The 24,089-nt window shown below is 41.9% G+C and overlaps 1 long non-coding RNA gene across 2 annotated transcripts in view; it reads left to right on the top strand.

Annotated features, from left to right (window-relative positions):
- Positions 1-24,089, top strand: part of LOC121550219 — a 62,307-nt gene that overhangs the window by 16,632 nt on the left and 21,586 nt on the right. For both annotated transcript variants that reach the window (XR_005996939.2, XR_005996937.2), the window contains exon 2: positions 8,819-8,909. This is a non-coding gene — a long non-coding RNA (uncharacterized LOC121550219). The remainder of the gene's footprint in view (positions 1-8,818; positions 8,910-24,089) is intronic.

Raw genomic sequence — 24,089 nt, 5'->3', positions numbered from 1 at the left:
CTATCAACACCTAGCTTGCAGATACATTAAAGTAAACCAATGTTTGGAAAATACATAACACCATCTAACCAGTTATCAAATAATGTGAGCTATATGCAGTTATCTTAGCCAGCAAGCTAGCCAGACCAGCTAACATTAGTCATTTAGCCAATTAGCTATTAGCCTAGCCAGCCTAGCCAACTACCACGGTTATGGTCGGCAAGCTAGAGCTGAACTACTGGAGACCAGCTATAACACAACACAACTAAAACATAACCACAGGTCAAAGCAGAGAGAGAGTGCAGAGACTTACAGATTAATGGTTGGGCCCATCAGATGGTAAAACTTTTAAAAGCATGCAGGCTGAGTTAGCTATCAAAGCCAGGGGGAGGTGGGCACTTCACCGGTCGATGGAGAGTCAGGGAAACCCCAAATAGATAGATTCCAGATGTCCGTTAGCTAGCGTGCTAGCAGTAAGCCAAGGTGGGAAAAGTTACAAAACTCCAGAAGCCTACTTTACAAAGAACAGACGAGGTACTAGAAAATTAGAACAAGCAGGTATTATTTTCTCTTTAGTTTTGAGCCCACATGAAGAAGGCACCAGAGCCCGCTGTGCTAATGGGTTCCAACCTGATAACACATCCATAAAGTCTGTGAAGAGCATACTGCATGGCCGCACATGCCCAATCTGCTTCTTGTTTACATCACACTTGGTCTGGAATGTAATTACATGCTAGCTTGGCTAGTGGCTAGTGTTAGCCAGCTTGAGCTAACTACCGAGCTAGCATACAAACTCGGTAGCACAGAGTAGATCCTCCATATGAGGTTGAGAAGTAGTGCATTGTGGGTAGTTTAGAAGATATACGTAAATTAGTTAATAAATATGTAATAACCCAAAAACATAACTTTGTTTGCACCCCCACCTGGGAAAGATTTATGCACTCGCTCTGGATAAGGGTGTCTGCTAAATGACGTAAATGTAAAAATGTAAAAGTGGAATTTTGTTAGTAGAACATAAAAAAAAAAAAAGCTGAAATGTCTTGAGTCAATAAGAATTCAACCCCTTTGTTATGGAAAGCCTAAATAAGTTCAGGAGTAAAAATGTGCTTAACAAATCACATAATAAGTTGTATGGACTCACTCTGTGTTCAATAATAGTGGTTAACATGATTTTTGAATGACTACCCCATCTCTGTACCAACACATACAATTATTTGTAAGGTCCCTCAATCGTGTTACTTACCAAGATGACATCGAATGTTTCTTAATGTGGCCTAGTTAGAGATTTTACTTAAACCAGCTTGAACAACCAACTTGACAGCGCTTGTAGAATTTAAAAAATAATAAATTGGCAAATATTTTACAATCCAGCTGTGCAAAGCTCTTAGAGACTTACCCAAAAAGACTCACAGCTGTAATCAATTCCAAAGGTGTTTCTAACATGTCTTGTCTCAGGGGGGTGAATACCTATCTAATCAAGATATATTAGTGTTTTAATTTTCATTCATTTCTAATATAAGTAAAAAATAATCTTCCACTTTGATTTACAGAGTATTTTGTGTAGATCATTGACCCAAAATGACAATTACATCTATTTTAATCGCACTTTGTAATACAACAGAATGTGGAAAAAGTAAAGAGGTGTGAATACCTTCTGAAGGCACTGAATATTATGACGAAATGTTGTTACGTTTTTTTTTTGTGTTGTTGTTTTTTTATTCGGCTGTTCGCAGTCGACTTGAGACAAATCGAAGTTCGTTAGCCGAAGTCTGCTCCCCTTTGTCGGTGATTGGTCAACAGTACTACTCCTAGTAGTATTGGGAACTATGGACGGGATTCTTCAATAAAGTGTTTGTTGTCATTTAACGAGAGACGACTAGTTTTCGTGCACGTTTTCACTTGAGAAATACTGCACCAAACATCTTAGTTAGATGTAAAATCGCACGACTTAGACCTCTGCAAAAACATTCAAAATTAATTGCATATTTCTTGATTTACCTTTACCTATTTTGAGGAAGTGTATACTGGTTATGTTGTTGCTACGGTGTCTCAAGAGGGCATCGCCTAGCCAAGTTCTGCTTGGAGCAAACTGAACCTAGTATGCAGGCGCCTTTAGCTCCTGATGGTCCAGATTTCTTTCTCTCTCTCTCTCTCTCTCTCTCTCTCTCTCTCTCTCTCTCTCTCTCTCTCTCTCTCTCTCTCTCTCTCTCTCTCTCTCTCTCTCTCTCTCTCTCTCTCTCTCTCTCTCTCTGTGTGTGTGTGTGTGTGTGTGTTGTGTGTTGTGTGTGTATTGGCAAGAGAAAGAGATGTGTTCACCTGCCCTGACCTATGCTCTGTACTCTTTGCCCTGACTGAATGTGTGTCTGTCTGAGTATACATGGTGTTAGTACAGTCACAAAACTTTGCAAAGTAAGCCATTAGCAGCAACCATTGTTGGGGCAACAACTATATAAAACCCCTAAAACACAACTGAACACATGCACCCCCATCCCCCCCCCACACACACACACACACACACACACACACACACACACACACACTCACATACTGCTCAGCAAAACGCGCACACAGCATTTGCATTGCTTTTCATCCCGATGGTCTCCCGCAGTACAACTGAGGAGGGAGTGTAGGAAATTATTTCTAGTGGATTACAGTATGCATCACCCTCCTCCTATCTGTGTGTGTGTGTGTTTTATAGTGTGCACATGCATGTGTGCTCCCAGTACAGTACACGCTTGTGATCTAGTCCACATTATGAACATACTCATATGAGCTAGGCAGCTATACAGCCAGTTCCTTCCTGGTGATGCATGGTACGCCCCAGCATGCTCCTAGAGAAGTCTGGATAATTAAACAACTGCGTGTTTGAGCCTGGCCTCTGCTAATGGATTGTTATCGCGAGGAAGTGAAACAGCCAACACAAGTCACACTCTGATAACATTACTGCTGTGTTACTAGCATTTACACAACATCATAATATTAGGAAATTAATTGAAACGCTTCAGCGTTACAGATTGAATTGAGCCCTCTGTCTGTGTTTATGTCTGTGTGAGTTTTGTATTCAAGCTCTTGTGTCTACCTGTGCCTTAGTGCTCTGTGTCTGTAGTGGTTGAGACTTGGTACCCAAGCTTCTGTGGCACAGTGATTCTCTGCATGTAGGCCAGAAGCCGCAGAGCGAGAGGAGGGGGATGGGGGGTATAAGAGAGAGATGCGATGAGACAAGCCACACAAGCCTCAAAGGGAACAGGGTTGGGGGTGCCAAGCAGCTACCCTAAACCCTGCCGTAGGGCTAGGAACAGACAGACTCGGTTAACCACAGAACCACAAGAACATACAAGCGCACATACAAAGAGAGTGAGAGAGAGAGAGTGCATGTGTACGTGTCCAATACATGTTTTATTAATCATAGAGTGAAAAATCACTTACCTATATTGAAAGATTTTACTGAGTTACAGTTCATATAAGGAAATCAGTCAATTGAAATTAATTAATTAAGCCCTAATCTATATATTTCACATGACTGGGAATACAGAAATGCATCTGTTGGTCACAGATACCTTAAAAACCAAGGTAGGGGCGTGGATCAGAAAACCAGTCAGTATCTGGTGTGACCACCATTTGCCTCAGCGAGACACATCTCCTTTGCATAGAGTTGATCAGGCTGTTGATTGTGGCCTGTGGAATGATGTCCCACTACTCTTCAATGGCTGTGCGAAGGTGTTGTATATTGGCGGGAACTGGAACATGCTGTTGTACACGTCAATCCAGAGCATCCCAAACATGTTCAATGGTTGACATCATGTCTGGTGAGTATGCAGGCCATGGAAGAACTGGGAAATTTCAGCTTCCAGGAATTGTGTACAGATCCTTGCGACATGGGGCCGTGCATTTTCATGCTGAAACAAGAGGTGATGGCGGTGAATGAATGGCACGACAATGGGCTTCAGGATCTTGTCATGGTATCTCTGTGCATTCAAATTGCCATCGATAAAATGCTATTGTGTTCGTTGTCCATAGCTTACGCCTGCCCATACCATATACCCCACTGCCACCATGGGGCACTCTGTTCACAACGTTGACATCAGCAAACTGCTCGCCCGCACAACGCCATACATGCTGTTTGCCATCTGCCCGGTACAGTTGAAACCAGGATTAATTTGTGAAGAGCACACTTCTCCAGCATGCCAGTGGCCATCGAAGGTGAGCATTTGCCCACTGAAGTCGGTTATGACGCCGAACTGCAGCCAGGTCAAGACCCTGTTGAGGACAACGAGCACACAGATGTGCTTCCTTGAGACGGTTTCTGACAGTTTGTGCAGAAATTCTTCGGTTGTGCAAACCCAGAGTTTCATCACCTTCCCGGGTGGCTGGTCTCTGATGATCCTGCACGTGAAGAAGCCGGATGTGGAGGTCCTGGGCTTGCGTGGTTACACTGCCAAATTTTCTAAAACGACGTTGGAGGCGGCTTATGGTAGAGAAATTAACATAGAATTATCTGGCAACAGCTCTGGTGGACATTCCTACAGTCAACATGCCAATTGCACACTCCCTCAAAACATGAGACATCTGTGGCATTGTGTTGTGTGACAAAACTGCACATTTTAGAGTGGCCTTTTATTGTCCCCAGCATAAGGTGCACCTGTGTAATGATCATGTTGTTTAATCAGCTTCTTGATATGCCACACCTGTCAGGTGGATTATCTTGGCAAAGGAGAAATGCTCACTAACAGGGATGTAAACCAATTTTTGAGAAATAAGCTTTTTGTGCGTATGGAACATTTCTGGGATTTTTTATTTCAGCTCTTTTATTTCAGCTTTACATGTTACGTTTATATTTCTGTTCAGTGTAGATTCAGTCCTTAGATTTGTCTTTGGAAATCACATGCTTTATTCAGCTGATTCAGTGCACTCAGTGATGCAGGGCTGTAGTACTCCTTCACACTTTTATTGGTCTTATTATAGACTGGTTGGCAGACAACTTCACGAAAATTATGCGCACGCATCGATGGGGCCAGAAGCCGTACTTTGTTATGATTCAAACGGTGATATAGCTTGCAACAATGGCAAGAAGCTGCAATATGGGGAATCGTAGGTGGCTCGTTTCAGCTAGTTTTATATTGTTATTGATACCATGTCTTATTTTGAGAAGTTTTGACTGATTTCATATCAATGCTAATATGGCTAAAACTTGCTAGCTAGCTAACAGTATTTGAGAGACAAGTGCTCATTGTGCAAATGTATTTATGTTTTCAATAAACATTTAGAGACGAAATATAGCTTACATGTTGTCAGCAATCTAAGCCAACCCTGTCTGTTTTGCCCCATAGTTGTGCACACGTCGATTTTGTTGAGAAACAATAAACCTGTCTATGGTTTGGAATGTTTTAGAATGTACTTCACATTGTACTCTTTTTGGAAATAGACCACAGGGATATCTGTTCAATTGTTCTTGATTTCCTATCAATAAAATTAATACTCGATAATAACATATTCTATGTTGTTCATTTGTTCTTAAAGCGAGCTAGATTTATCCCAGTTGCCACTATGTGTGTGTGCGTGTGTGGTCGAGCGTGCATGTATTTGTATGTGTGTGTGTTCAACCTGGTTTGACATAGAGACTTAATAAGAACTGGCAGCTGTCAGTCTCCTATTGACGTCTATCAGGAAGGCCACACCATCACATGGGCACACAACAGAAACTCTCTGAGACAGTGGAAAGATACTTGAGATAAAGATAACACACATTGTAAAGCCTACCATCACAAGCGCACACAAGACACATGTTTAGACAGTAGGTTAGGATGAAAATAACCATTCCAGTTTTGCCAAATAGACATCTTCAGTCATTGAGATAAAGGCTATATATAAATATATATATATATAAAATATATTTTGATTTGTTTAACACTGTTTTGGTTACTACATGATTCCATATGTGTTATTTCATAGTTTTGATGTATTCACTATTATTCTACAATGTAGAAAATAGTCAAAATAAAGAAAAACCCTGGAATGAGTAGGTGTGTCAAAACCTTCGACTGGTACTGCATATACAGTTGAAGTCGAAAGTTTACATACACCTTAGCCAAATACATTTAAACTCAGTTTTTCACAATTCCTGACATTTAATCCTGGTAACAATTCCCTGTCTTAGGTCAGTTAGGATCACCACTTTATTTTAAGAATGTGAAATGTCAGAATAATAGTAGAGAGAATGATTTATTTCAGCTTTTATTTATTTAATCACATTCCCAGTGGGTCAGAAGTTTACATACACTCAATTAGTATTTGGTAGCATTGCTAACATTTCGGGTAGCCTTCCACAAGCTTCCCACAACAAGTTGGGTGAATTTTGGCCCATTCCTCCTGACAGAGCTGGTGTAACTGAGTCAGGTTTGTAGGCCTCCTTGCTCGCACAAACTTTTTCAGTTCTGCCCACACATTTTCTATAGGATTGAGGTCAGGGATTTGTGATGGCCACTCCAATACCTTGACTTTGTTGTCCTTAAGCCATTTTGCCACAACTTTGGAAGTATGCTTGGGGTCATTGTCCATTTGGAAGTCCCATTTGCGACCAAGCTTTAACTTCCTGACTGATGTATTGAGATGTTGCTTCAATATATCCACATAATTTTCCTTCTTCATGATGCCATCTATTTTGTGAAGTGCACCAGACCCGCCTCCAGCAAAGCACCCCCACAGCATGATGCTGCCACCTCCGTGCTTCACGGTTGGAATGGTGTTCTTCGGCCTGCAAGCACCCCCTTTTTCCTCCAAACATAACGATGGTCATTATGGCCAAACAATTCTATATTTGTTTCATCAGACCAGAGGACATTTCTCCAAAAAGTACGATCTTTGTCCCCATATGCAGTTGCAAACCGTAGTCTGGCTTTTTTATGGCGGTTTTGGATTAGTGGCTTCTTCCTTGCTGAGCGGCCTTTCAGGTTATGTCGATATAGGACTAGTTTTACTGTGGATATAGATACTTTTGTACCTGTTTCCTCCAGCATCTCACAAGGTCCTTTGCTGTTGTTCTGGGATTGATTTGCACTTTTCGCACCAAAGTACGTTCATCTCTAGGAGACAGAACGCGTCTCCTTCCTGAGCGGTATGACGGCTGCGTGGTCCCATGGTGTTTATACTTGCGTACTATTGTTTGTACAGATGAAAGTGGTACTCCCAAGGATGAACCAGACTTGTGGAGGTCTTGGCTGATTTCTTTTGATTTTCCCATGATGTCAAGCAAAGAGGCACTGAGTTTGAAGGTAGGCCTTGAAATACATCCACAGGTACACCTCCAATTGCCTCAAATGATGTCAATTAGCCTATCAGAAGCTTCTAAAGCCATGACATCATTTTCTGCAATTTTCCAAGCTGTTTAAAGGCACAGTCAACTTAGTGTATGTAAACTTCTGACCCACTGGAATTGTGATGCAGTGAATTATAAGTGAAATAATCTGTCTGTAAACAATTGTTGGAAAAATCACTTGTGTCATGCACAAAGTAGATGTCCTAACCAACCAAAGACATTTGTGGAGTGGTTGAAAAACAAGTTTTAATGACTCCAACCTAAGTGTATGTAAACTTCTGACTTCAACTGTATATAATAATATGTGGTGTCATTATGCAATGTCTCATCAATTATGTCCCTTGATCAACCAGAACATTGGTAGCTACTCAAATGAACCTTGCAAGAGAAAGGGGACCAGTTAGGTTACTCTGGCTTCACTCAATTGTAATATGAATGTCAACACGTTTGGTTGACTGGATCCAGTTGACAGTGGTGACCTTGTCTATGGAGCGCTATTACAGAGATATGGATTGGAGGGCTTCATATATTGTTCTCCATTGGTTGTGGACTAATCCATTCTCTGTGATGTGGAGGCCATCACTAGTGATGCTGTTCTCTCTGAAAAGTAAATGAGATTCTCCTTGGTGGGTTGCAGAGTTCATCCTTGACCACAGAGGGCCATGTCCTCCCGAGAACAGGGCCTAGACCCCACTCCCCCACCACAGCCTCCTTCTGTCCACAGAGTGGTGTCAGGGGTCAGGGAGACATGGCAGCTCATGGAGCATCGGTATGCACAGAAACACCTCTGCAAGCAGCTCTAGACAAGGCCAGTCTGGGCTACAATTCATGCCATACAGTATTTAGCCATTTCCTATGTTTTAATATATTTGGTCAGACCTTGGGATAACACTTCTTATACATATACCATTGCTGCTGCTATTCATTTTTAACCGCCATTCTAAAGAACAATGTTGCACATATCAGAGTAGGCTATTGTGGGTTAATTTAATCACACATAGTGCATATCTTCAGTCAACTGACATTAATAATAATAATATGCCATTTAGCAGACGCTTTTATCCAAAGCGACTTACAGTCATGTGTGCATACATTCTTACGTATGGGTGGTCCCGGGGATCGAACCCACTACCCTGGCATTACAAGCGCCATGCTCTACCAATTGAGCTACAGAGGACCTCATCACTGAAATTATTTCACTGTAAGATCTAAAAAACGTTTCTAAGTGGAGCGAAGCAGTCATGCGACATCAAGGTGTTTGAGCTGCTTTTTGTGGCTGTGTGTAAAGGTTGAGCAGCGTGAAGTTATTGCCAATTTGAATTCTACAGAGCAAACTTAGCGCTGGTAAATGCTACCTCTGCTCGCAAGCATCATGTGATCACCCATCTGCCTCTCCTCTGCATTGAGGGAACATGTTAATTGTGATTTACTCTAGAAACTATATTTGACATGTAAAGGTTACTGGCTGCGTGGAAAAGCATTACATTTACACTCTTGCCCCTGTGTGTGTGTTCCCTTGTGTTGTAGGGTTGGAGGAATATGGCCTTGATTTCCCTGCTGTCGTAGAGAGGCCTAATGGAGATGTCTGGGACTTCGCCTACTCCTGAACCAACATGAGGTGAGCTCGGGTTAGAAAGCCAAAGGGCCCAAAAGACACAAAGAAGCAAATGCTCAACTAACCATGCTGTGTGTGTGTATGATTGTGTGTTTGTGTGTGCGCATGTGCGTGTGTGTGCTCTGTTCTTGTTCATGTGAGCGTCTGTACATGTGTGCTTGAGCGTGTGTGTCTCTGCATGCCCGCAGCAAAGTTAGCCTCTGTGTTGAGTAAACCCTTCGATGTTAGTAGCGGTCCAGGGAACAAAGTAAACAGAAAAACACTGGTTTGAGGGGAGCTCATGCAACGTGGCCATGGGCAATATCAAATCCAATGACCCATTCCTCTGCCCTCTGGTCCGTACCAAAGACAAGAGTCAAAGTGGGGCAGAGGCTAGCGTTCACTGTTTGTCATCAGCACAACCTCACAGTCCAAAAGGTGTAACCCATAAAAATTTAATACAAATGGCTATAGTCATTGCAAATGATGTACCATCAGGCAGCGTTCTTGGGGAGGTTATTTGGAACATCCCCTTATTACCCGAGTGGCGCAGCGGTCTAAGACACTGAATCTCAGTGCTTGAGGTGTCACTACAGACCCCCTGGTTCGATTCCAGGCTGTATCACAACCGGACATGATTGGGAGTCCCATAGGGTGGCGCACAATTGGCCCAGCATCATCCGGGTTTGGCCGGTGTAGGTCGTCATTGTAAATAAGAATTTGTTCTTAACTGACTTGCCTAGTTAAATAAAGGTAAAATAAAATAAATGGATGTAGCATTTTAGTTGTACTGCCATATTGGTTGATCTATGACATTTAATATGACAGACTACTACAAAATTAGCTCGCTTTAGTGATGTGTTGTGGAAGGTCTTATTTCGTGATTTTTTATGGCCTATTTCCTCAACCTTAAAAAAAATCCTTGATTGGACCTTTGACCTTAACCTTTGTATAACTATCTCAAACACAGCTGGAGAGATTGACAGGATGTTAGTTTCCTGGGATATTGAATGTGCGTGCTGTGCACAATATGCTAAATCTGTACACATACAACTCTGTCAAAATATTCCAAAAGCTAAAAATACAGACCTCTCACTCACACTCAAAACAGTACCAATACCAAGAGCTTACCCCTAGTAACATTCTGACAGAATGTTCTGGCGACTCCAAAAGGTTGTTTGTAGGTCTTGGTATTCCAGTAAAGCTGATTTCTTGTGTGATATTGTATAAATCAAGGGTTCAAGAGAGAGAGTGATGTCAGCGCCCATGGGCCTCAGCGTCTGGTAGTGTACCCACTGTAATTACTCCCTCTACTCTCGGTCAATTGGTGGAGTGCTCTGAAGGGCCAATTAGAGAGGGCAGGGCGAGTTGCCGGGCAGGAGAGTCAGCAGCAGAGTCACTACCTGCCATTTAAACTCCAAGACCTTTAGCTGTCATAGAGTGGAGCACTGTTATCAAGGCACTAGTTTATTTTTAAACCATTGATACAGTCAAGGCCAAAGATTTGTGAAAAAATACAAAAAATACAAATTTCTCAGACCAAGAATGTGGTTTAAAGTTTTGGTATTGAATAGCAAGAAGCACCCTGGCATGGTTATATTGTGTGTATTGTAATTCAAATCTAACTATACCTCTCTCTGGAAGGATGCTATTTACGCTGTAGCCAGTGTTTGCTGTTGACAAGATCATACGCTATTGTCTGTCTTAATGGTGTTCCGTCGAAACTAAACAAAAAAACTGGGTACATTTTACTATATGCGTCTTCAGGAACGCGTTGTGCTGTGGTCTTGTAAGTCAAGAGAAAGGTAGATGGATATTGTTGACTGGAGTCTTTCAGTATTGGGCCATTGGTTTGGGTTCATTCTATATTTCAAATGCTTATCAAATGTGAATGTGGACTTTAACCATGGTCCTCTCCAAGATACTACATCCACCTTCTTTATGATATTTCTACAACAATACCATAGCATCCATGTCACCATCCTAAAAGCAGTGTGTCAGTCATTAGACCACCATATCCACTGTTGCATTATTTAGGTAGACTGCAATGCAAGGTAACTTGCACACTTTTTAAGAGTCAGAGTGGTGTCTAACCTCCCAGCAGCCATTGCCTGTGTAAGCGCATGGTAGGGGTCATGGGGTTGAAGCCCAAACAGGAAGGGATGGCTATTTTCATCTCTCAGATAAAGATGTGCAGTGACACTCCTGAAACATTCCCCTGGAAACAGGTCTAATGCAGCCTATCATGTCTATCTCACTGTTATACTCCCTTGACAATCTCCAAACTACAATAATTGCTTTTGTGTTTAAATGTGCTGCATGCGCTGTGGGCAGTGGGTACATGTGCCTTCTGAAATTCATATGACATATATATATATATATATATATATATACATATATACTGTATATATATTTGATTCATAGAATAGCAACCATGAAAATGCAAAAATATCACGTACGTTTATATCCTATTACTTTTATATGACACAGCATTACTTGTACTAATTTAGCACTAATGCTTATTTAATATAGAACCTGTGGAAATATGACAAGGAGCGGTTGTTAGGTGCTGTTGTTCATAAGGCACAGCCTGTGTTTGCCTAGAGTAGACCTTTCAGAATATAACTGCATGCAGTCTCTATGTCATTAACATTAGGCCACAGGACATAATGAAGTCCCCTGCATGCGTTTGAATGATTAAAGAGAGGTACAGTGTGTGTGTGTGTGTGTGTGTATGTGTGTGTGTGTGTGTGTGTCTGTGTGTGCGTGTGTGTATGTGTTTTTGTGCATGTGCTTTGGCACACAGATGACAATAGGTGCCAGCGTACAACACGGCTTTCGGAAGTCCATAAGCGAAAATCTACAAAATGAATTAAGTCTTTATTATCATGCAATAAATGTTTAATAAACAAATAGTAGATAGTGGTAATAAAGCAGCAAGGTTAAAGCATTAACCAAAGAAAAAAGTAGGTCATTTACAAAATGTATTTATATGAAAGCTGCTATTTCATCACAATTATTATTTTCCATCTATAATTTTTATATTTTCTATTCATCATGTAATTCCATATTTCATGCCTGGATGCGATCCTTCCCCCATGCTATATATTGCTGAGGCTCATGCCTCTTAGCGATAGCACATTCTATCCGGCAAAAAAAAATCCACAAAACCGGAACATTTCCATATTTTTTCTCATTTTGATGCGCGGAATTACCAGGGGTAGGGCATTGGGGGAGATTTGACGACATCAGTTATCAATTTATAATTAAATGGAATAAAACTGCAGGTTTTTTTCCATTTAATATCCAAGTAGCCGTCAGTGGAGTGTGTAATAGCGCTGTGTAGGTAGGGTTTTTCCTGCATCATCATTTTACAGAGAGAACAAAGAACATGCGCATAATAAAACCATGCAAATGAATGCAAATCGCTGGCAGCAAGGAGGAGAGGGAAGGTGGCAGGAGGGAGGGGAGATGCAGAAGCCAAGAAGAGCGGTAGGCCTTGGTACTTACCCTCGCTAGGCAAACCTCATGCCCTGCACAATTTAAGATATAGTTTTTTTGACAAAAGGGGTAGATGGCCAAAAAATATTGCTTAATTTATCTCTGTCTTATTCCAAACCCTTCTTTTTAGTTGTAGATTTGTACAGAAGTGTTTTTGAATATCCCTCCTAAAATCTCAGGATTTTACCAATTTGACTTCAGATTCTGACATTTATCCACGTTTCTCCAAACACCAATTTCGAAGTTGCAAGACAATGCAAAGCCCAAACAAGATGCATCTTGCATGTGTCCTTTCCCTCAATTACCCCTTATTCTCCTCCCTTCACTCCTTAGCAACATTTTGCATAAATGTTTTTGGAGAATTACATAATCTATTCTCAATCATTTTTTTCATCTGCTGAATACAGTGAATTTAAATGAAAATGTGTCTCTTGTGTTTTGATGGAAGAGACCAGGTTAGGGAGGGCAGGGCAGTACTTTGTGTATTGGCTGATGCAACGCTGCTCTGGCCCTATACAACATCAGAGAAATGCAAAACAGATATTACTAACACCACAGCTAATGAAAGTCCCCCCCTTATCCTCCATCCGCTCACTAAAAACCAGCCGACACTTCAACCTTATCAAAAATGTGACATTTTCCTGAGTACGTTCATTAAGCCCAAGCGAGGGGGATTAAGGTTTGACAACCACCCCCTCCCTTTCCTTGCCCTCAGCCCCTTTCACAAATCACATATTCACGTTATATTCCTGGATATTCAAATCATGCACATTGAGATTTATTTTGAATGGATTATATATACTTGGGATGAGGAAATTGTACTCTGGTCATGCAGGTTGTAAATGTAAAAACTGTTTATAACATTTTTACAACAACAATTTGAAATACAATTGGCCTTTCGACTGCTCAGTGTTTTCAAATGGGAGATAGCTTGCTGGCAAATTACAGGTATACCATTCTGTGTACTTCTAACCAGGGATGGTATACACAACTTCAACGTAATTCCAATATAATTCACACTTTTAAGCTAACTTTGATTGCTTTAATTTTGAACAGTATTTTGTATTTTAATATAGTTAGATATACTTTTCAAACACATCTTTAGAGACTATCTAGTCTGTATAACTGTGAAAAAGGCATAGACTGTGTGTATGTCTACATAGTGCTCTGAGCTGGCCATATTTAAACAATGATCAGTGATTTGTGAGCCATTGCATATAAAAGAACACTGGAATAATGACATCTCGCAGACACACACACACACACACACACACACACACACACACACACACACACACACACACACACACACACACTGGACTACCCTTCAGCCACAATATAACGAGTGAGAGAAAAGGGGGAAGGCACAGACAGACACTTACAATAATGCATAATGATGTTAACATTCCTGCATGTCTAATAGAGGCGGGACTGAGACAGACACTGGCTAGGCCGTCGTCTTGGGGTGTGTGTGTGTGTATTTATTATTATTATTTTTTTTTTTTATTATGTCATTTAGCAGACGCTCTTATCCAGAGCGACTTACAGGAGCAATTAGGGTTAAGTGCCTTGCTCAAGGGCACATCGACAGATTTTTCACCTAGTCGGCTCGGGGATTAGAACCAGCGACCTTTCGGTTACTGGCACAACGCTCTTACCCACTAAGCTACCTGCCGTGTGTGTGTGTGTGTGTGTGTGTGTGTGTGCATGTGCATGTGTGTGGCAACAGTTAATAATTATGAAATAATTGTGGCCTGGTGGGTGTACTACAGAGGAATTGCTCACGTTTGTTGGGTGCCATGCCGAAGTGACTGAGAAGCTTTGGCTAAAGCATTAATCCAATCAAAAATAATGCAAGATCTTGTCTGTGTGTGCATGAGCGTGTGTGTGTCTGTTTACTATGCATGTTTATGAATATATGTGTTTTTACAAAACCAATGCGCTGGAAGCTATATGACATCCACAGTAAAAACCTAATAGGTTGCATTTCTACGAATAAATCCTGCATTTAATGTAATTGAAATATTTACTAAGAGTGTGTCAAAGGGGTGGGGCTTAATTATGAGGGCAAGCATAGACGTCACCAAGTCCTTTACCAATGTCTATTATCTCTCTCAACCTCCCATCACGTACAACGATACATACACACAGAAGGTAATGAATTGGATATGAAAACTGAAGGAAGTGATTGAAAACAGAGATGGGGAAAGACAGTGTCTCCAGAAGAGGACTGGCAAATAAAATTTTCTGTGGGCACCCGGTGGCATCTGGATTGCAGATCGCTGAAATCCCCCTGAATGCGTTTCTGGGCTTTAGGGGAGGGGGGCTGGGTTTATAGCCTACTAGGCCCTATCTCTGCCTGGGTACACTTTGTTTTTTCCCCCTCTAAATATGTATTTTTTGTCTGAATCAAATGTCAAGTTAATTTCCTGTGTGCCATGAGCGGTGTGTCCTCCCCTTGGGTGTGTGTGGCAGCACCGAGGATGTGAGTGGGGGAAGGGGGCACTGCGAGGAAAGGGGAGAGGCGAGAAGAGGAGAGGTGTGGAGGCGGGAGCGAGTACAGTATACTAGTGTCTGTAAATTGTATGTGTGTACATACAAAGCGTAACTGGTTGTGTTTTTGGTGTTCATTGAGTGTGAATGTATGTGTATGTATTCCCTTGAACACTTATATTTCTAAAAGTGTTTCTGGACGTGAAAGCATTTGCAGGTGTACATGTTTCAGTCTGATGCTATTCCACATTATTATTTTGTTATTTATGGATTTTCTGTTTCAAGTTATCAAGTTATCAGCATTATTATTTTCAATAATAATTTCAAGTGTGTTTTCCTATTGGAATTCTACAGCTACAGCCAATGATATCACAAAACGTTCCTCTTATGGTAGTATCATGTGGAGCATATTCCACCCTCATTAAGGAGAATAGTCCCTTATGACACGACCAATCAGAATGCTATATTTTTATATTTCAGCTACAGGGAGCTGACCCTTATCACAGGCCCTGGCCATTAACTAATGAGATCTCACTGTTCCATCATTATCACAGCCCCTCATCTTCATACTCGACCACAAAGTCCTCTATGTGTCTGTCTGTGTGAGTCTCTCTGTGCGTATGTGTCCATGCGTGTGTGTTAGAGCAATTTGCTGTTTAGAGTGCATTTTCTCATCAGCAGGGTCTTATCTGTAAACGGATTTAAAGCATAGCCCTATCACTAATGTCACTCATACATGTGATCCTTCAAACATGCTTATGCTGTATTATTGTATTATTATATTCAATAACGCTTCTCATGTAGGAGTCCTAGCTTCAGTGTTTTCTTCTGATGGCAGTCTGTCTCTCTCTGCCACTGCGGACTCTTGCTATATTCATTGAGGTTTTGTTGATTTTCTTTCCCAGCCCCCCCCCCACTATTTGCATTGAGTAATTCAATTTACGGGGTGCATCTTTTATTAGGATTCTTTATGTGAAAAGAAACACATACTGTTGTTTTTTGACAAACAATCAACACACTATTTGTATGTATTTTATATGATCATTCAATATTGTCATGCTGAAATTAGTGATACAATATTTTAATATGAAATAAATACAATTATAGAAAACCATGTAATATTTGTATTTTAATGTCAACAGCCACACTCATTTGAAATGTGTGTGTGTATTGTGACAACGATCATTCTAGTGTCTATGAGTGTACAAAAAAGGTGCTATCTAGAACCTAAAAGGGTTATTTGGCTGTCCCCACAGGATAACCCTTTGAAGAACCCTTTTTGGTTCCATGTAGAACCCTTTTGGTTCCAGGTAGAACCCTTATGGGTTCCATGTAAAACCCTTTCCACAGAGGAACCCAAAGGGGTTCTATCTGGAACCAAAAAGGGTTCTACCTGGAACTAAAAAGGGTTATCCTATGGGGACAGCCGAAGAACCCTTTTGGAACCCTTTTTTCTAAGAGTGTATGAATGTCTATTTGCGTATTGCGACAGAACTGCAAAACGCTGTAATGTGGAGAAATTGATTATTCATTTGTCAGTCGTGCTTTCGCTGATATATGCTCCTGCCCTACAAATGTCACATCCCATAACCCAGAAAAATTACACCAGTCCCACCTAATTACAGATATTCATGATGCTGCTTTGCATGGAGCCGGTATCATGGTCTGTAGCGAGGCACTTCAATCCAGAGATGAGGCAGAGCAAAAGGCTCGGAATCACCTGATTCACTGTGTCTCCTCACAAGCGTAGGCTGGATAACACTCCCTTCATTCACGCAGATAACATTTCATCTGTATGAAATAATTTAACTTTGTTTTGGATTATCAAGGTCATTCTGAAAGAGAGGATTCTTCTCTGTTTTTGACATATTTTTTTCTTTTTCTATTGTTCTCTCTGTTGCACTCTCTCCTTTTTCCTCCCAGTCTCTCTCTATCTACCTCTCTCTCCCTCTTTATCCATCTCTCATTCTTCCTCTACAATCTCATGAGTGTGGTTATGCGTGGACCTTGATGAATCTTGATGACCTTGATGAACCATGTGCAAATCAGAGAGGGAATGTTGTTCACATCAGAAATAGGGCCGAGGATGAGACTGAGCGAATGAGAAACAAACCGAGATGGATGAAAGAGTGATGATAGCGTGAGAGAGACGGGAATAAGGGAATGGAAAGGAGGAGGCGAAGGGTCCTAGTGGCTGGCTCAATGGCCCTTTGTAGCAGCTTGCAGAGTGGCGGGAGTAGACTTAATCAGAGCACCAGCGGTAATGAAGGACAGGGTTTGGGCTCTGCCACTGCTCGGGTAAACAGCGATTGTTCTCAGCGCGGGGTTCCCAAACACTGCCAACAATGGCACCATTGTCCCGCCAGCTCTCATTAGGGACAGAACCAGGGGCAAGAAGGGTAGGGGTGGAAGGCAGAGGGGCGAGGTGTGGGGGTAGGAGGGGTGGTTGGAGAGACTAGGGGCAAGTGGGAACCTGACAGGAACGGGGGGCAGAGGCATCATCCTGTCCCTCTCTCACTTCTTCATAAAAAAAAAATATTTTAGTAATTTAGAAGACGCTCTTATTCAGAGCGACTTAGAGGAGCAATTAGGGTTAGGTGCCTAGCTCAGGGGCACAACGGCAGATTTTCATCTTGTCGGCTCAGGGATTCAAACCAGTGACCTTTTGATTACTGGCCCATCGCTCTTAACCGCTAGGCTACCTCCTCTCAACGTCTTTGCCCCTCTACAACCTATTTCTACTACATTCCTCTCATCCACTTACCTTACTTCCTTGCTATATTTATCTGTTTTCTCTCACTTATCTTTCCATCCTCCTACCGCTTTCTTATTTTCTCCTTTTCTTCTTTCTTCCTCGAATCGTCCCATTCCTATCCTGGCTGTTCCATTTGGGGCGGTAGAGGATGCCTTGCCTGTCATACCACCTCCACGTCAATATCCCCCAACCACCGAGAGAGAAAGAGGCAGAAAGAGAGAGAAAGAGGGGGGGAGGCAGGGAGATGGGGAGATAAAGGGGCAAAACAAAAAAGATCATGCTGTTTCCTTCCTTAACGAACATGGACGAATAATGAGCATAATAGAATACATTATGCTCTTGTTAGCAGAGGCAATCAATTAGCGGGCAGCACACCATCCGTCTTCACTTGGGCACCATCTTTTTCACACCCTAACCCAATGCTCCCGCCTTGCAACTTTCCCACCCACAATGCCCAATGGCCACAAAAGATTAGACTAGATCTTTAATGTGAAGAAGGATATAGTGTTGCATATGCATTTTCCTTCCTTCATTCATTCCGCATTCCCTGAAATATTAGTAATGTTCCTCTACAACAAATGGTTTGGCAGTGTGTGTGTGTTCGTACTCGTGCGTGACTGTGTGAACGCTGCATGAGCTTGCAAACTAATTTTGACAAATATAAATAAAAGATGTCAGAATTTTATTTTTTATTTTTTTACTTGTATAGTTATTATGTTCATATGGGTAAGCCTCAACTATATGGACAAACTAATACAAAATAAATTCTAATAGATAACACAACCATAATATATTTACTAAAGCCCCACTTGCTCTCCAGAACTCTGCAAAGGAAAGTGAAAAAGCGAGACGGCTGGTTTGCCTGAATTCCAACTGTATTCTGACACTTCTAAAGAAAGGCTGTGGCTTTTAGGAGATGAGAATCCGGCCTGACAATGTCTCTGAGTGACAATGACAATTGCATACCAAATTGTCATTCAAGTCCCATCAGCGATTCATACAGAGTTTGGAGAAATTCCTCTGTCTTCTTTCATGTTCTTCTTTTTTTTGTCCGCCATGCAGAGAAACGGCCCCGGTAATGGTAGCAATCTGTACCCAGAAAGGCAAGGGGCATTTCAGCTCCAACACAGGCACAAATCATGTCTGTCTGGAGGATCTGAGAGGATGTTGGCAATCAGTATAACATACAGACTTCCACGGAAGGAACTCTGTGATCTAAGTGTTTTTTTAGAAGTTCAATGAGACAAAAGAAATGAAGAAAGAAGAAGAAAGAGAGAAAATACAATTAATACTGTTCAAGGGCAGGAGGCTGGGTTGCTATGGCTCCAAGCCTCTGATATGCCCATATGCAGCACAGAGAGGGACTACTTTAACTGTGTGTGTTTGTGTGTGTGTGTGTGTGTGTGTGTGTGTGTGTGTGTGTGTGTGTGCATGCGTGTGTGTGCATGTGTGTGCCTTCTATAGAAGATTCTGAAAAAAACTCAAATAATGTAAGGGATAATCAACGAGGGGCTATGCATTCTATGGAAAATAATGAACGACATGGAAGGTGTGTTCCACGACGCGCTAGCGGAATGGAACTGACCTTCCACGTACAGTGGCTTGCGAAAGTATTCACCCCCCTTGGCATTTTTCCTTTTTTTTTTGTTGCCTTACAACCTGGAATTAAAATGGATATTTTGGGGGTTTGTGTCATTTGATTTACACAACATGCGTACCACTTTGAAGATGCAAAATATTTTATATTGTGAAACAAACAAGAAATAAGACAAAAAAACAGAAAACTTGAGCGTGCATAACTATTCATCCCACCAAAGTCAATACTTTGTAGAGCCACCTTTTGCAGCAATTACAGCTGCAAGTCTCTTGGGGTTTGTCTCTATAAGCTTGGCACATCTAGCCACTGGGATTTTTGCCCATTCTTCAAGGCAAAACTGCTCCAGCTCCTTCAAGTTGGATGGGTTCCGCTGGTGTACAGCAATCTTTAAGTCATTCCACAGATTCTCAATTGGATTGAGATCTGGGCTTTTGACTTGGCCATTCCAAGACATTTAAATGTTTCCCCTTAAACCACTCGAGTGTTGCTTTAGCAGTATGCTTAGGGTCATTGTCCTGCTGGAAGGTGAACCTCCGTCCCAGTCTCAAATCTCTGGAAGACTGAAACAGGTTTCCCTCAAGAATTTCCCTGTATTTAGCGCCATCCATCATTCCTTCAATTCTGACCAGTTTCCCAGTCCACAGCATGATGCTGACACCCCCATGCTTCACTGTGGGGATGGTGTTCTCGGGGTGATGAGAGGTGTTGGGTTTGTGCCAGACATAGTGTTTTCCTTGATGGCCAAAAAACTCAATTTTAGTCTCATCTGACCAGAGTCCCTTCTTCCATATGTTTGGGGAGTCTCCCACATGCCTTTTGGCGAACACCAAACGTGTTTGCTTATGTTTTTCTTTTTTTCTGGCCACTCTTCCATAAAATCCAGCTCTGTGGAGTGTACGGCTTAAATTGGTCCTATGGACAGATACTCCAATCTCCACTGTGGAGCTTTGCAGCTCCTTTGGTCTCTTTGTTGCCTCTCTGATTAATGCCCTCCTTGCCTGGTTCGTGAGTGTTGGTGGGCAGCCCTCTCTTGACAGGTTTGTTGTGGTGCCATATTGTTTCCATTTTTTAATAATGGATTTAATGGTGCTCCGTGGGATGTTCAAAGTTTCGGATATTTTTTTATAACCCAACCTTGATCTGTACTTTTCCACAACTTTGTCCCTGACTTGTTTGTAGAGCTCCTTGGTCTTCATGGTGCTGCTTGCTTGGTGGTGCCCCTTGCTTAGTGGTGTTGCAGACTCTGGGGCCTTTCAGAACAGGTGTATATATACTAAGATCATGTGACAGATCATGTGACAATTAGATTGCACACAGGTGGACTTTATTTAACTAATTATGTGACTTCTGATGGTAATTCGTTGCACCAGATCTTATTTAGGGGCTTCATAGTAAAGGGGGTGAATACATATGCATGCACCACTTTTCTGTTATTTATTTTTTAGAATTTCTTGAAACAAGTTATTTTTTTCATTTTACTTCACCAATTTGGACTATTTTGTGTATGTCCATTACATGAAATCCAAAAAAAAATCCATTTAAATTACAGGTTGTAATGCAACAAAATAGGAAAAGTGCCAAGTGGGATTTATACTTTTGCAAGGCACAGTAGTTACAATATTTTCCAGAGAACGCATAGAGCCCCTGAGTTGATTATCCCTTTTAATACCATGACTATAATTTAACACATTTGCCGCTAGAAATGTCTTCATTTGCAGGTAGAAATGTGTTCGACATCCACTGAAGTAACTAGCAAATTTAGTAGATAGCTACAGTAGTTAGTTGCCTTGGTAACCAAACAAACAGACTTGCTTGTTTCGCTACCCAAACCATCAGTCCTAGCTTGCTATTGTGAAAATCGAATTCAACAAGGCCAATGTTTTCAATACAACTTTTGCTTTCAAAAGTATCTCAAACGTAGAACATGTAAGAATGTACTATTGCCATTGAATTGTACTGTGCTGATAGACCCTGCATTATAGGGAAATAATGCACGCTGTAGAATGCCCTTCAAGCCAATCAGAAACGAGTATTCAACGATGCCATGGTATAAATATACACTGCTCAAAAAGATAAAGGGAACACTTAAACAACACATCCTAGATCTGAATGAATGAAATAATCTTATTAAATACTTTTTTCTTTACATAGTTGAATGTGCTGACAACAAAATCACACAAAAATTATCAATGGAAATCAAATTTATCAACCCATGGAGGTCTGGATTTGGAGTCACCCTCAAAATTAAAGTGGAAAACCACACTAAAGGCTGATCCAACTTTGATGTAATGTCCTTAAAACAAGTCAAAATGAGGCTCAGTAGTGTGTGTGGCCTCCACGTGCCTGTATGACCTCCCTACATCGCCTGGGCATGCTCCTGATGAGGTGGCGGATGGTCTCCTGAGGGATCTCCTCCCAGACCTGGACTAAAGCATCCGCCAACTCCTGGACAGTCTGTGGTGCAACGTGGCGTTGGTGGATGGAGCGAGACATGATGTCCCAGATGTGCTCAATTGGATTCAGGTCTGGGGAACGGGTGGGCCAGTCCATAGCATCAATGCCTTCCTCTTGCAGGAACTGCTGACACACTCCAGCCACATGAGGTCTAGCATTGTCTTGCATTAGGAGGAACCCAGGGCCAACCGCACCAGCATATGGTCTCACAAGGGGTCTGAGGATCTCATCTTGGTACCTAATGGCAGTCAGGCTACCTCTGGCGAGCACATGGAGGGCTGTGCGGCCCCCCAAAGAAATGCCACCCCACACCATGACTGACCCACCGCCAAACCGGTCATGCTGGAGGATGTTGCAGGCAGCAGAACGTTCTCCACAGCATCTCCAGACTCTGTCACGTCTGTCACATGTGCTCAGTGTGAACCTGCTTTCATCTGTGAAGAGCACAGGGCACCAGTGGCGAATTTGCCAATCTTGGTGTTCTCTGGCAAATGCCAAACGTCCTGCACGGTGTTGGGCTGTAAGCACAACCCCCACCTGTGGACGTCGGGCCCTCATACCACCCTCATGGAGTCTGTTTCTGACCGTTTGAGCAGACACATGCACATTTGTGGCCTGCTGGAGGTCATTTTGCAGGGCTCTGGCAGTGCTCCTCCTGCTCCTCTTTGCACAAAGGCGGAGGTAGCGGTCCTGCTGCTGGGTTGTTGCCCTCCTACGGCCTCCTCCACATCTCCTGATGTACTGGCCTGTCTCCTGGTAGCGCCTCCATGCTCTGGACACTACGCTGACAGACACAGCAAACCTTCTTGACACACCTCGCATTGATGTGCCATCCTGAATAAGCTGCACTACCTGAGCCACTTGTGTGGGTTGTAGACTCCGTCTCATGCTACCACTAGAGTGAAAGCACCGCAAGCATTCAAATTGTGACCAAATCATCAGCCAGGAAGCATAGGAACTGAGAAGTGGTCTGTGGTCACCACCTGCAGAACCAGTTCTTTATTGGGGGTGTCTTGCTAATTGCCTATAATTTCCACCTGTTGTCTATTCCATTTGCACAACAGCATGTGAAATGTATTGTCAATCAGTGTTGCTTCCTAAGTGGACAGTTTGATTTCACAGAAGTGTGATTGACTTGGAGTTACAATGTGTTGTTTAAGTGTTCCCTTTATTTTTTTGAGCAGTGTATTTGTACAATATATACTGTAGCGACTGTTCCATCAGTGCACTACTTATGTACTTACAGATTCCTAGAATCCATAGGCGAGAGGTTTCTATATAACCCTTGAGCTAGAAAATAATCAAATGTATTCTTTAGTTGTGCCTTTGTTTCCTTACAGCGATCTATAATGTATTGAATTTCCCTCATTGTCACCCCCCGAATCATACTCTGCCTCTCTCCTATAGCGTATAGGAGCGTTTCTGCAACTATTTACGCTATATTAGTGTTGTTTACTCGCCTCACATCTCCACCACCACCCAGAATCTAGCCATCATTTTCTTAGGACTTCATCCCTGCTCCAACCATCTTGTGGCAGTACGACCATTTCATTGTACATTTACATTTAAGTCATTTAACAGACGCTCTTATCCAGAGCAACTTACAAATTGTATTCAGTAGCATCTATGAATCACATTATTATTATGAATAGTATTGACGTCAAACGGGAGAACCAAGGACACTCCTAATGTTGTGAGATTCTCGCTAGTGTTTACAGAACAACTAGTTGTGAGAGATTTGGATCAAAACCTGCAATTGTAACAGTGAGCAACTGTAACAAAATGGATGACTGCAGTTTAGCCTTTATAATGAGTACATGTTGCATGGATGGCTAAGGCATAAGAATATGAACGTGTGTATTTTTATTTGAAATGTACTGTATGTAGTTCTGTATCTGTTTGATGTTATGTATTATGTCATGTTATGTAGTTATGTCCTTCAGCTGTAAATGTCTACTAAATGTATGTATTATGCATGTTTTGTGTTTTGTGTGGACCCCAGGAAGAGTAGCTGCGGCTTTGGCTGTTGTTAATGGGGATCCTAATAAAATACTAAACGCTTTCTCAGTCTCCGCACTTGAAACCTGAAATGTACAATATTTCATAGAGTAGGAGCAGGAGTGGGGGTTTGGTATGTGGTGTGTTGTAATGATTATGTGTGACTGGAGACTCCTTGTATGGGATCAGCCAGCTGAATATAGGGCAGTGACAGACACCCTTTTAGAAAAGCCTTTAGCTGTCCTGGTCTTGGAGAACAACCTACTTGCATGTGTTCAGTCATAATGTTTCTAAGTGGCTTCTTACTGTATCTGCATAATGTGCTGTCTGTTGCTCTGTTAGTGAATGTCCATTAGCTTCTTTTAGTCTGGACAATAATTTTGGTCATATACCTGTAACTAACACT

This window comes from Coregonus clupeaformis, chromosome 18, assembly GCF_020615455.1.
Source record: "Coregonus clupeaformis isolate EN_2021a chromosome 18, ASM2061545v1, whole genome shotgun sequence".
Lineage (NCBI taxonomy): Eukaryota > Metazoa > Chordata > Actinopteri > Salmoniformes > Salmonidae > Coregonus > Coregonus clupeaformis.
This window is presented reverse-complemented; position numbering and strand designations above follow the sequence as displayed.